Below are 14267 nucleotides of genomic sequence, written 5' to 3' on the forward strand. Positions count from 1 at the left end.
TCATTACAACTAGGGTTAGCATCAGGACAACTAGGGTTAGCATCAGGACAACTAGGGTTAGCGTCAGGACAACTAGGGTTAGCGTCAGGACAACTAGGGTTAGCGTCAGGACAAGTAGGGTTAGCGTAAGGACAAGTAGGGTTAGCGTCAGGACAAGTAGGGTTAGCGTCAGGACAACTAGGGTTAGCGTCTGGACAACTAGGGTTAGCGTCAGGACAACTAGGGTTAGAGTCAGGACAACTAGGGTAAGCGTCAGGACAACTAGGGTTAGCGTCAGGACAAGTAGGGTTAGCGTCAGGACAAGTAGGGTTAGCGTCAGGACAACTAGGGTTAGCGTCAGGACAACTAGGGTTAGCGTCAGGACAAGTAGGGTTAGCGTCAGGACAAGTAGGGTTAGCGTCAGGACAACTAGGGTTATCGTCAGAACAACTAGGGTTAGCGTCAGGACTACTAGGGTTAGCGTCAGGACAACTAGGGTTAGCGTCAGGACAACTAGGGTTAGCGTCAGGACAACTAGGGTTATCGTCAGAACAACTAGGGTTAGCGTCAGGACTACTAGGGTTAGCGTAAGGACAAGTAGGGTTAGCGTCAGGACAAGTAGGGTTAGCGTCAGGACAACTAGGGTTAGCGTCTGGACAACTAGGGTTAGCGTCAGGACAACTAGGGTTAGAGTCAGGACAACTAGGGTAAGCGTCAGGACAACTAGGGTTAGCGTCAGGACAAGTAGGGTTAGCGTCAGGACAAGTAGGGTTAGCGTCAGGACAACTAGGGTTAGCGTCAGGACAACTAGGGTTAGCGTCAGGACAAGTAGGGTTAGCGTCAGGACAAGTAGGGTTAGCGTCAGGACAACTAGGGTTATCGTCAGAACAACTAGGGTTAGCGTCAGGACTACTAGGGTTAGCGTCAGGACAACTAGGGTTAGCGTCAGGACAACTAGGGTTAGCGTCAGGACAACTACGGTTAAAGTCAGGACAACTAGGGTTAGCGTCAGGACAACTGGGGTTAGCGTCAGGACAACTAGGGTTAGAGTCAGGACAACTAGGGTTAGCGTCAGGACAACTAGGGTTAGCATCAGGACAACTAGGGTTAGCGTCAGGACAAGTAGGGTTAGCGTCAGGACAAGTAGGGTTAGCGTCAGGACAAGTAGGGTTAGCGTCAGGACAACTAGGGTTAGCGTCAGGACAACTAGTGTTAGCGTCAGGACAAGTAGGGTTAGCGTCAGGACAAGTAGGGTTAGCGTCAGGACAAGTAGGGTTAGCGTCAGGACAACTAGGGTTAGCGTCAGGACAACTAGTGTTAGCGTCAGGACAAGTAGGGTTAGCGATAGGACAAGTAGGGTTAGCGTCAGGACAACTAGGGCTAGCGTCAGGACAACTAGGGTTAGCGTCAGGACAACTAGGGTTAGCGTTAGGACAGCTAGGGTTAGCGTCAGGACAACTAGGGTTAGCGTCAGGACAACTAGGGTTAGCGTCAGGTCAAGTAGGGTTAGCGTCAGGACAAGTAGGGTTAGCGTCAGGACAAGTAGGTTTAGCGTCAGGACAACTAGGGTTAGCGTCAGGACAACTAGGGTTAGCGTCAGGACAACTAGGGTTAGCGTCAGGACAAGTAGGGTTAGCGTAAGGACAACTAGGGTTAGCGTCAAGACAACTAGGGTTAGCGTCAGGACAACTAGGGTTAGCGTCAGGACAAGTAGGGTTAGCGTCAGGACAACTAGGGTTAGCGTCAGGACAACTAGGGTTACCGCCAGGACAACTAGGGTTAGCGTCAGGACAACTAGGGTTAGCGTCAGGACAAGTAGGGTTAGCGTCAGGACAACTAGGGTTAGCGTCAGGACAATTAGGGTTAGCGTCAGGACAACTAGGGTTAGCGTCAGGACAACTAGGGTTAGCGTCAGGACAACTAGGGTTAAAGTCAGGACAACTAGGGTTAGCGTCAGGACAACTAGGGTTAGCGTCAGGACAACTAGGGTTAGCGTCAGGACAACTAGGGTTAGCGTCAGGACAACTAGGGTTACTGTCAGGACAACTAGGGTTAGCATCAGGACAACTAGGGTTAGCGTCAGGACAACTAGGGTTAGCATCAGGACAACTAGGGTTAGCGTCAGGACAACTAGGTTTAGCATCATTACAACTAGGGTTAGCATCAGGACAACTAGGGTTAGCGTCAGGACAACTAGGGTTAGCGTCAGGACAACTAGGGTTAGCGTCAGGACAACTAGGGTTAGCGTCAGGACAACTAGGGTTAGCGTCAGGACAACTAGGGTTAGCGTCAGGACAAGTAGGGTTAGCGTAAGGACAAGTAGGGTTAGCGTCAGGACAAGTAGGGTTAGCGTCAGGACAACTAGGGTTAGCGTCTGGACAACTAGGGTTAGCGTCAGGACAACTAGGTTTAGAGTCAGGACAACTAGGGTTAGCGTCAGGACAACTAGGGTTAGCGTCAGGACAAGTAGGGTTAGCGTCAGGAAAAGTAGGGTTAGCGTCAGGACAACTAGGGTTAGCGGCAGGACAACTAGGGTTAGCGTCAGGACAAGTAGCGTTAGCGTCAGGACAAGTAGGGTTAGCGTCAGGACAACTAGGGTTATCGTCAGAACAACTAGGGTTAGCGTCAGGACTACTAGGGTTAGCGTCAGGACAACTAGGGTTAGCGTCAGGACAACTAGGGTTAAAGTCAGGACAACTAGGGTTAGCGTCAGGACAACTAGGGTTAGCGTCAGGACAACTAGGGTTAGAGTCAGGACAACTAGGGTTAGCGTCAGGACAACTAGGGTTAGCGTCAGGACAACTAGGGTTAGCGTCAGGACAAGTAGGGTTAGCGTCAGGACAAGTAGGGTTAGCGTCAGGACAACTAGGGTTAGCGTCAGGACAACTAGTGTTAGCGTCAGGACAAGTAGCGTTAGCGTCAGGACAAGTAGGGTTAGTGTCAGGACAACTAGGGCTAGCGTCAGGACAACTAGGGTTAGCGTCAGGACAACTAGGGTTAGCGTTAGGACAGCTAGGGTTAGCGTCAGGACAACTAGGGTTAGCGTCAGGACAACTAGGGTTAGCGTCAGGACAACTAGGGTTAGCGTCAGGACAAGTAGGGTTAGCGTCAGGACAAGTAGGGTTAGCGTCAGGACAACTAGGGTTAGCGTCAGGACAACTAGGGTTAGCGTCAGGACAACTAGGGTTAGCGTCAGGACAAGTAGGGTTAGCGTCAGGACAACTAGGGTTAGCGTCAGTACAAGTAGGGTTAGCGTCAGGACAACTAGGGTTAGCATCAGGACAAGAAGGTTTAGCATCAGGACAACTAGGGTTAGCGTCAGGACAACTAGGGTTAGCGTCAGGACAACTAGGGTTAGCGTCAGGACAAGTAGGGTTAGCGTCAGGAAAACTAGGGTTAGCGTCAGGACAACTAGGGTTAGCGTCAGGACAACTAGGGTTAGCGTCAGGACAACTAGGGTTAAAGTCAGGACAACTAGGGTTAGCGTCAGGACAACTAGGGTTAGCATCAGGACAACTAGGGTTAGCGTCAGGACAACTAGGGTTACCGTCAGGACAACTAGGGTTAGCGTCAGGACAACTAGGGTTAGCGTCAGGACAGCTAGGGTTAAAGTCAGGACAACTAGGGTTAGCGTCAGGACAATTAGGGTTAGCGTCAGGACAACTAGGGTTAGCGTCAGGACAACTAGGGTTAGCGTCAGGACAACTAGGGTTAAAGTCAGGACAACTAGGGTTAGCGTCAGGACAACTAGGGTTAGCATCAGGACAACTAGGGTTAGCGTCAGGACAACTAGGGTTAGCGTCAGGACAACTAGGGTTAGCGTCAGGACAACTAGCGTTAGCATCAGGACAACTAGGTTTAGCGTCATTACAACTAGGGTTAGCATCAGGACAACTAGGGTTAGCGTCAGGACAACTAGGGTTAACGTCAGGACAACTAGGGTTAGCGTCAGGACAAGTAGGGTTAGCGTAAGGACAACTAGGGTTAGCGTCAGGACAACTAGGGTTAGCGTCAGGACAAGTAGGGTTAGCGTCAGGACAAGTAGGGTTAGCGTCAGGACAACTAGGGTTAGCGTCAGGACAACTAGGGTTAGCGTCAGGACAACTAGGGTTAGCGTCAGGACAAGTAGGGTTAGCGTCAGGACAAGTAGGGTTAGCGTCAGGACAACTAGGGTTAGCGTCAGGACAACTAGTGTTAGCGTCAGGACAAGTAGCGTTAGCGTCAGGACAAGTAGGGTTAGTGTCAGGACAACTAGGGCTAGCGTCAGGACAACTAGGGTTAGCGTCAGGACAACTAGGGTTAGCGTTAGGACAGCTAGGGTTAGCGTCAGGACAACTAGGGTTAGCGTCAGGACAACTAGGGTTAGCGTCAGGACAACTAGGGTTAGCGTCAGGACAAGTAGGGTTAGCGTCAGGACAAGTAGGGTTAGCGTCAGGACAACTAGGGTTAGCGTCAGGACAACTAGGGTTAGCGTCAGGACAACTAGGGTTAGCGTCAGGACAACTAGGGTTAGCGTCAGGACAAGTAGGGTTAGCGTCAGGACAACTAGGGTTAGCGTCAGTACAAGTAGGGTTAGCGTCAGGACAACTAGGGTTAGCGTCAGGACAAGTAGGTTTAGCATCAGGACAACTAGGGTTAGCGTCAGGACAACTAGGGTTAGCGTCAGGACAACTAGGGTTAGCGTCAGGACAAGTAGGGTTAGCGTCAGGAAAACTAGGGTTAGCGTCAGGACAACTAGGGTTAGCGTCAGGACAACTAGGGTTAGCGTCAGGACAACTAGGGTTAAAGTCAGGACAACTAGGGTTAGCGTCAGGACAACTAGGGTTAGCATCAGGACAACTAGGGTTAGCGTCAGGACAACTAGGGTTAGCGTCAGGACAACTAGGGTTACCGTCAGGACAACTAGGGTTAGCGTCAGGACAACTAGGGTTAGCGTCAGGACAACTAGGGTTAAAGTCAGGACAACTAGGGTTAGCGTCAGGACAATTAGGGTTAGCGTCAGGACAACTAGGGTTAGCGTCAGGACAACTAGGGTTAGCGTCAGGACAACTAGGGTTAAAGTCAGGACAACTAGGGTTAGCGTCAGGACAACTAGGGTTAGCATCAGGACAACTAGGGTTAGCGTCAGGACAACTAGGGTTAGCGTCAGGACAACTAGGGTTAGCGTCAGGACAACTAGCGTTAGCATCAGGACAACTAGGTTTAGCGTCATTACAACTAGGGTTAGCATCAGGACAACTAGGGTTAGCGTCAGGACAACTAGGGTTAACGTCAGGACAACTAGGGTTAGCGTCAGGACAAGTAGGGTTAGCGTAAGGACAAGTAGGGTTAGCGTCAGGACAAGTAGGGTTAGCGTCAGGACAACTAGGGTTAGCGTCAGGACAACTAGGGTTAGAGTCAGGACAACTAGGGTTAGCGTCAGGACAACTAGGGTTAGCGTCAGGACAAGTAGGGTTAGCGTCAGGACAACTAGGGTTAGCGTCAGGACAACTAGGGTTAGCGTCAGGACAACTAGGGTTACTGTCAGGACAACTAGGGTTAGCATCAGGACAACTAGGGTTAGCGTCAGGACAACTAGGGTTAGCGTCAGGACAACTAGGGTTAGCGTCAGGACAACTTGGGTTAGCGTCAAGACAACTAGGGTTAGCGTCAGGACAACTAGGTTTAGCGTCATTACAACTAGGGTTAGCATCAGGACTACTAGGGTAAGCGTCAGGACAACTAGGGTTAGCGTCAGGACAACTAGGTTTAGCGTCACGACAACTAGTGTTAGCGTCAGGACAACTAGGGTTAGCGTCAGGACAAGTAGGGTTAGCGTCAGGACAAGTAGTGTTAGCGTCAGGACAAGTAGGGTTAGCGTGAGGACAACTAGGGTTAGCGTCAGGACAACTAGGGTTAGCGTCAGGACAACTAGGGTTAGAGTCAGGACAACTAGGGTTAGCGTCAGGACAAGTAGGTTTAGCGTCAGTACAAGTAGGGTTAGCGTCAGGACAAGTAGGGTTAGCGTCAGGACAACTAAGGTTAGCGTCAGGACAAGTAGGGTTAGCGTCAGGACAACTAGGGTTAGCGCCAGGACAACTAGGGTTAGCGTCAGGACAACTAGGGTTAGCGTCAGGACAACTAGGGTTAGCGTCAGGACAACTAGGGTTAGCATCAGGACAAGTAGGGTTAGCGTCAGGACAACTATGGTTAGCGTCAGGACAACTAGGGTTAGCGTCAGGACAAGTAGGGTTAGCGTCAGGACAACTAGGGTTAGCGTCAGGACAACTAGGGTTAGCGTCAGGACAAGTAGGGTTAGCGTCAGGACAAGTAGGGTTAGCATCAGGACAAGTAGGGTTAGCGTCAGGACAAGTAGGGTTAGCGTCAGGACAAGTAGGGTTAGCGTCAGGACAAGTAGGGTTAGCGTCAGGACAACTAGGGTTAGCGTCAGGAGAACTAGGGTTAGCGTCAGGACAACTAGGGTTAGCGTCAGGACAAGTAGGGTTAGCGTCAGGACAAGTAGGGTTAGTGTCAGGACAACTAGGGTTAGCGTCAGGACAACTAGGGTTAGCGTCAGGACAAGTAGGGTTAGCGTCAGGACAGCTAGGGTTAGCGTCAGGACAACTAGGGTTAGCGTCAGGACAAGTAGGGTTAGCGTCAGGACATGTAGGGTTAGCGTCAGGACAACTAGGGTTAGCGTCAGGACAAGTAGGGTTAGCGTCAGGACAAGTAGGGTTAGCGTCAGGACAACTAGGGTTAGCGTCAGGACAACTAGGGTTAGCGTCAGGACAAGTAGGGTTAGCGTCAGGACAACTTGGGTTAGCGTCAGGACAACTAGGGTTAGCGTCAGGACAACTAGGGTTAGCGTCAGGACAACTAGGGTTAGCGTCAGGACAACTTGGGTTAGCGTCAGGACAACTAGGGTTAGAGTCAGGACAACTAGGGTTAGCGTCAGGACAACTAGGGTTAGCGTCAGGACAACTAGGGTTAGCGTCATTACAACTAGGGTTAGCGTCAGGACAGCTAGGGTTAGCGTCAGGACAACTAGGGTTAGCGTCAGGACAACTAGGGTTAGCGTCAGGACAACTAGGGTTAGCTTCAGGACAACTAGGGTTAGCGTCAAGACAACTAGGGTTAGCGTCAGAAACAACTAGGGTTAGCGTCAGGACAACTAGGGTTAGCGTCAGGACAACTAGGGTTAGCGTCAGGACAACTAGGTTTAGCGTCAGGACAACTAGGGTTAGCGTCAGGACAACTAGGGTTAGCGTCAGGACAAGTAGGGTTAGCGTCAGGACAAGTAGTGTTAGCGTCAGGACAAGTAGGGTTAGCGTCAGGACAACTAGGGTTAGCGTGAGGACAACTAGGGTTAGCGTCAGGACAACTAGGGTTAGCGTCAGGACAACTAGGGTTAGAGTCAGGACAACTAGGGTTAGCGTCAGGACAACTAGGGTTAGCGTCAGGACAAGTAGGGTTAGCGTCAGGACAACTAGGGTTAGCGTCAGGACAACTAGTGTTAGCGTCATGACAAGTAGGGTTAGCGTCAGGACAAGTAAGGTTAGCGTCAGGACAAGTAGGGTTAGCGTCAGAACAACTAGGGTTAGCGTCAGGACTACTAGGGTTAGCGTCAGGACAACTAGGGTTAGCGTCAGGACAACTAGGGTTAGCGTCAGGACAACTAGGTTTAGCGTCAGGACAACTAGGGTTAGCGTCAGGACAAGTAGGTTTAGCGTCAGTACAAGTAGGGTTAGCGTCAGGACAAGTAGGGTTAGCGTCAGGACAACTAAGGTTAGCGTCAGGACAAGTAGGGTTAGCGTCAGGACAACTAGGGTTAGCGTCAAGACAACTAGGGTTAGCGTCAGGACAACTAGGGTTAGCGTCAGGACAACTAGGGTTAGCGTCAGGACAACTAGGGTTAGCGTCAGAACAACTAGGGTTAGAGTCAGGACTACTAGGGTTAGCGTCAGGACAACTAGGGTTAGCGTCAGGACAACTAGGGTTAGCGTCAGGACAACTAGGTTTAGCGTCAGGACAACTAGGGTTAGCGTCAGGACAAGTAGGTTTAGCGTCAGGACAAGTAGGGTTAGCGTCAGGACAAGTAGGGTTAGCGTCAGGACAACTAAGGTTAGCGTCAGGACAAGTAGGGTTAGCGTCAGGACAACTAGGGTTAGCGTCAGGACAACTAGGGTTAGCGTCAGGACAACTAGGGTTAGCGTCAGGACAACTAGGGTTAGCGTCAGGACAACTAGGGTTAGCATCAGGACAAGTAGGGTTAGCGTCAGGACAACTATGGTTAGCGTCAGGACAACTAGGGTTAGCGTCAGGACAAGTAGGGTTAGCGTCAGGACAAGTAGGGTTAGCATCAGGACAAGTAGGGTTAGCGTCAGGACAAGTAGGGTTAGCGTCAGGACAAGTAGGGTTAGCGTCAGGACAAGTAGGGTTAGCGTCAGGACAAGTAGGGTTAGCGTCAGGACAACTAGGGTTAGCGTCAGGACAACTAGGGTTAGCGTCAGGACAAGTAGGGTTAGCGTCAGGACAAGTAGGGTTAGCGTCAGGACAACTAGGGTTAGCGTCAGGACAACTAGGGTTAGCGTCAGGACAAGTAGGGTTAGCGTCAGGACAGCTAGGGTTAGCGTCAGGACAACTAGGGTTAGCGTCAGGACAAGTAGGGTTAGCGTCAGGACAAGTAGGGTTAGCGTCAGGACAACTAGGGTTAGCGTCAGGACAACTAGGGTTAGCGTCAGGACAAGTAGGGTTAGCGTCAGGACAACTAGGGTTAGCGTCAGGACAACTAGGGTTAGCGTCTGGACAAGTAGGGTTAGCGTCAGGACAACTTGGGTTAGCGTCAGGACAACTAGGGTTAGCGTCAGGACAACTAGGGTTAGCGTCAGGACAACTAGGGTTAGCGTCAGGACAACTTGGGTTAGCGTCAGGACAACTAGGGTTAGAGTCAGGACAACTAGGGTTAGCGTCAGGACAACTAGGGTTAGCGTCATTACAACTAGGGTTAGCGTCAGGACAGCTAGGGTTAGCGTCAGGACAACTAGGGTTAGCGTCAGGACAACTAGGGTTAGCTTCAGGACAACTAGGGTTAGCGTCAAGACAACTAGGGTTAGCGTCAGAAACAACTAGGGTTAGCGTCAGGACAACTAGGGTTAGCGTCAGGACAACTAGGGTTAGCGTCAGGACAACTAGGGTTAGCATCAGGACAACTAGGGTTAGCGTCAGGACTAGAGATGAGCGTTGTTCTACTCGAACTGTTCACCAATCTCAAATTCGAGCTGTTTTGGGCGGTGTTCGAGCCGTTCGGCGAACACGAACAATTTGAGAAAACTTCGGCTGTTCAAGGTTATGTTCGATAACTGTTCTTGCACCAAAATCATAACTGGATTTTTTCTCAGTAATGATGAAAATTAATGTTAATACGCAGTTTGAGTGTACAGCGGGGTGGGGGGAGGGGCAGGGGATGGATCTCTGCAGGAACAATGAAGATCTCCATTTTTTTTTCTCTTTCCCGCATTTGCAGTGGAGAGGTGCAATCTGTCAGCCTATCAGCAGCGCACACACGGAGCGAAGTGCTTTTTTTCACACAAGCAAGGGCATGTGTCATTGGCAGTGTATGTCACATGTCCTTGCCCTATAAGACCAAGCCATTTTCCCCGTCGCCACCATTTTCTCACTGCTGCAGCTGCGTGTTAGATGGCACCGCTGTTGCTGTGTGCGCTATACCTTGTTAATTTCAAGCCAATTTTCGCACAAATATACAGATAGCTTGGGAGTAGGGAATAGTTGTGATTGCAGTCCTTTTAAGGACTAGGTTACAGCATTTCCTACGACTTTTATCAGGGAGGTCTGTGCTCTTAAATAGATAGGTTGTGGGAGTAAAGACTAATTGTAATTGGAGTCCTTTTCAGGACTAGGTTACATCAGTTCCTATCAGTTTTTGCCAGGCAGGTCTGTGCCAGTGCTGTGCAAGTTTTTTTCACAGCATTTGGCTGAATCTAGCAAAGCTAATCCTTTTTGGCCTATTGCAGAGTGTGTTAGTCAGTGGAGTAGCCTATCTGTGTATAGAATACCAATTTTTTTAGTGCACCTAGTGAAGGAAAATCTTTTGGGCATAGCATCATTCTATTAGTCCATCTATACTGACCTCCATCAGGTTGCAAACTGAATATATTTTTTTCTGCATCTACCTCTGAAAAAATATTGGGCTTCTAGCTGTGTGTGGATCTTGTTCTATTAATCCATCTATACAGACCTCCATTAGGTTACAAACTGAATATAATTTTTTTCTGCATCTAGCTCTGAAAAAATATTTGGCCTTCTAGCAGTGTGTGGGACTTGTTCTATTAGTCCACCTATACTGACCTCCATCAGGTTGCAAATTCAAAATAATTTTTTGTATGCATCTAGCTCTGAAAAAATATTTGGCCTTCTAGTAGTGTGTGGGACTTTCTCTGTTAGTCCATCTATACTGACCTCCATCAGGTTGCAAACTGAATATAATTTTTTTCTGCATCTAGCTCTGAAAAAATATTTGGCCTTCTAGCAGTGTGTCGGACTTTCTCTTTTAGCCCATCTATACTGACCTCCATCATGTTGCAAATTAAAAATAATTTTTATCTGCATCTACAGTACCTCTGAAAAAATATTTGGGCTTCTAGCTGTGTGTGGGACTTGTTGTATTAGTCCATCTATACTGACCTCCATCAGGTTGCAAACTGAATATATTTTTTTCTGCATCTACCTCTGAAAAAATATTGGGCTTCTAGCTGTGTGTGGGACTTGTTGTATTAGTCCATCTATACTGACCTCCATCAGGTTGCAAACTGAATATATTTTTTTCTGCATCTACCTCTGAAAAAATATTGGGCTTCTAGCTGTGTGTGGGACTTGTTGTATTAGTCCATCTATACTGACCTCCATCAGGTTGCAAACTGAATATATTTTTTTCTGCATCTACCTCTGAAAAAATATTGGGCTTCTAGCTGTGTGTGGGTCTTGTTCTATTAATCCATCTATACAGACCTCCATCAGGTTGCAAACTGAATATAATTTTTTTCTGCATCTAGCTCTGAAAAAATATTTGGCCTTCTAGCAGTGTGTGGGACTTGTTCTATTAGTCCACCTATACTGACCTCCATCAGGTTGCAAATTCAAAATAATTTTTTGCATGCATCTAGCTCTGAAAAAATATTTGGCCTTCTAGTAGTGTGTGGGACTTTCTCTGTTAGTCCATCTATACTGACCTCCATCAGGTTGCAAACTGAATATAATTTTTTTCTGCATCTAGCTCTGAAAAAATATTTGGCCTTCTAGCAGTGTGTCGGACTTTCTCTATTAGTCCATCTATACTGACCTCCATCAGGTTGCAAATTAAAAATAATTTTAATCTGCATCTACAGTACCACTGAAAAAATATTTGGGCTTCTAGCTGTGTGTGGGACTTGTTGTATTAGTCCATCTATACTGACCTCCATCAGGTTGCAAATTGAATATAATTTTTTTCTGCATCTAACCCAGCCAATAGTTTTGGCCTAATACCACAGTTTGGCCACTCAGCTCTGCTCGGTTACCATCCATTGTTTTTTTGTGCAAACTACTCCAGAGTTGTGAATTAGTTAACCACCAAAATGAGTGGAAAAAGGCCTGCTGCTGGTGGGAAGGGGAATAGGCGTGTTGGGAAGGGGAAAAAAGGTTGTGTCCGTGGGGTAGGTGTTAAAGCAACAGTAACATCTGCAGAAGAAAGACCATCTTCCAGCCAAACTAAAATGTCTACTTCTTTTAGCGGACAATGTGATAAGATCCCTTTCTTACGGCCACGCCAATCGCTACAAATTCCAGATGAGGCACAAAAACAGCAGGTGCTTCAACGGATATCAAGTGCTCCTTTAAGTGGGCTCTCCTCCACATCAACTTCAACATCACAAATACTCCAGTCCTCAAAGGTGTCACCCCAATCGCACTTGCTTCCTCACAGCTCCCAAATCTCCAGCTGCCCGTCTGAGTATGAGGTAGAACAGATGGTTGAGTCTGCAGAGCTGTTTACTCATACTATAGCCTGGGAATCAGAGGTCGACTCCAGCGCTTCTGTGAATCCAGATGAGGAAATGATCTGCACTGATGCCCAGAATCTTTATGAGTCGGATCCAGGACCAGACGCAGAAGGTTCTGACCATAATGTAGACCCTCATTCCCAAACTGTAACTCCTGTTGGTGGAGACAATGAGGAAGACGATGATAAGGCTCAAATACCTGATTGGAGCGACAACTTTAGTTTTTTGTCAGGGCAGGAACAGGTTGGCTCTGAGGACGACGGGTGTGATAACGCACAGGGTGATGATGATGAGGTTGGAGATCCCACTTACTGTCAACCCACAGTCAGCCAAGAGATGAGGTCAGCAGAGGAGGTGGAGGAAGATGCTAGTGACGACGAGGTCAGGTTGCGCCTTCCTGGACAGAGACGTAGTACTGGAAGCACGTCAACAACTGCATCCTCAAACACAACTCTGCCTCTCACCACAAGTCGTGGTGGCTCTTCAGGTCGCATGGGTGCTAAGCCTTGCATAGCCTGGGCATTTTTTCAGATCGATAAAGATGACCCAACTCGTGTTATCTGTAACATTTGTCAGCAAAAGCTAAGTAAAGGCCAAAAAATACATAGTTTGAGTACTTCATGCATGAACCGGCACATGGACATGAAGCATAAGTTGCAGTGGGAAGCTCAGTGTGCTACAATGCGGCCTAGCCGGCCGGGCCGACCTCCATCTGACATATCTTGTGCATCCGCGGCCTCTTCATCCTCTGTGACTGGGGGGACAGCAGTCACACCTGTTTTGGGGCGCAGACCTGCCACCTCTTTACCCGCAACAGCCAACGTGATTGGCAGGTCATCATTTTCTTTGGAGGTGGTAACACCAGCTGGTGTAGAGCGCTGTCCGACATCGATAGCACCACCTTTGGATCAAGGCAACCTAACATGTCCGCCTGCATCTTCCTCACAGACCGGCAGTTTGCCGGGGACACCCTTATCAACCCCGTCTAAGCACAATAGCCAGCCCTCGGTCCCTCAGATGTGGACAAGTAAAAGACCATTTCCTCCTAGCCATGAGAAAGCTAAGAGGTTGAATTTCACCATCTGCAAGCTCTTGGCTACAGAAATGCTGCCTTTCCACCTGGTGGACACAGAGGATTTTCGAGACCTTATGTCCGTCGCAGTGCCCCAGTACCAGATGCCCAGTCGGCACTACTTCTCAAAGAAACGTGTGCCTGCACTCCACCAGCATGTCGCACACAACATCACCGCTTCTTTGAGAAACTCTGTGTGTGACAGGGTGCATTTCACCACAGACACTTGGACGAGTAGGCATGGACAGGGGCGTTACATGTCGCTGACTGGGCACTGGGTAACTATGGTGACAGCAGGACAAGGGGCTGCTGTCCAAGTCTTGCCGTCCCCACGAGTTGTGCGTCAATCCTCTTTATGTCAAAGTTCCTCCACTGCTTCTGCCTCCTCAACCTCCTCTCGGTCTTCCACCTGCACCCAAAGCCTGTCTGGTCATGCCACAAGCTTTCTAACTGCGCAGAAGGGATCCTGCACACCTCCTTACTATGCTGGCAGTAGGGCTCAACGTCATCAGGCGGTTTTTACATTGAAATGTCTGGGAAATGTGAGTCACACAGCTGAGGAGTTGTGGTCAGCTCTGGAGAACCAATTTCATGAATGGTTGTCTCCACTGGACCTGAAACCAGGGAAGGCCGTGTGCGACAATGCTGCAAACCTGGGTGCGGCCCTTTGCCGGGGCAATGTCACACACGTGCCTTGTATGGCTCACGTGTTGAACCTGGTTGTCCAGCAATTTTTAGCCCACTATCCCAGACTAGATGGCCTTCTGCAGAGGGCACGGTCGCTGTGTGCTCACTTCCGCCGTTCGCATCCCGCAGCTCAGCGACTTACATCTCTACAGAAGTCGTTGGGCCTGCCACTTCACCGGCTAAAATGCGATGTGCCTACCCGGTGGAATTCAACTCTGCACATGTTGCAGCGACTGTGGCAGCACCGACAAGCCCTGGTGCAATACGTTCTGACGTATAGCCTGGGCCAACGAGATTCAGAGGTGGGGCAAATCACGCTGGAGGAGTGGTCGAAGATCAGGGACCTATGCACCCTTCTGCACAGTTTTGAAATGGCGACGAAGATGTTTAGTGCTGATGATGCCATTATCAGCATGACTATTCCGGTGATTTACATGCTGGAGCACATGTTAAACAGAATTCGGAGTCAGGTGGTGGCACAAGAGGAGGTGGAGGAA

The sequence above is a fragment of the Phyllobates terribilis genome, unplaced genomic scaffold, assembly GCF_046119375.1.
Source record: "Phyllobates terribilis strain yellow unplaced genomic scaffold, ASM4611937v1 Scaffold_388__1_contigs__length_1821495, whole genome shotgun sequence".
NCBI classification, from domain to species: domain Eukaryota; kingdom Metazoa; phylum Chordata; class Amphibia; order Anura; family Dendrobatidae; genus Phyllobates; species Phyllobates terribilis.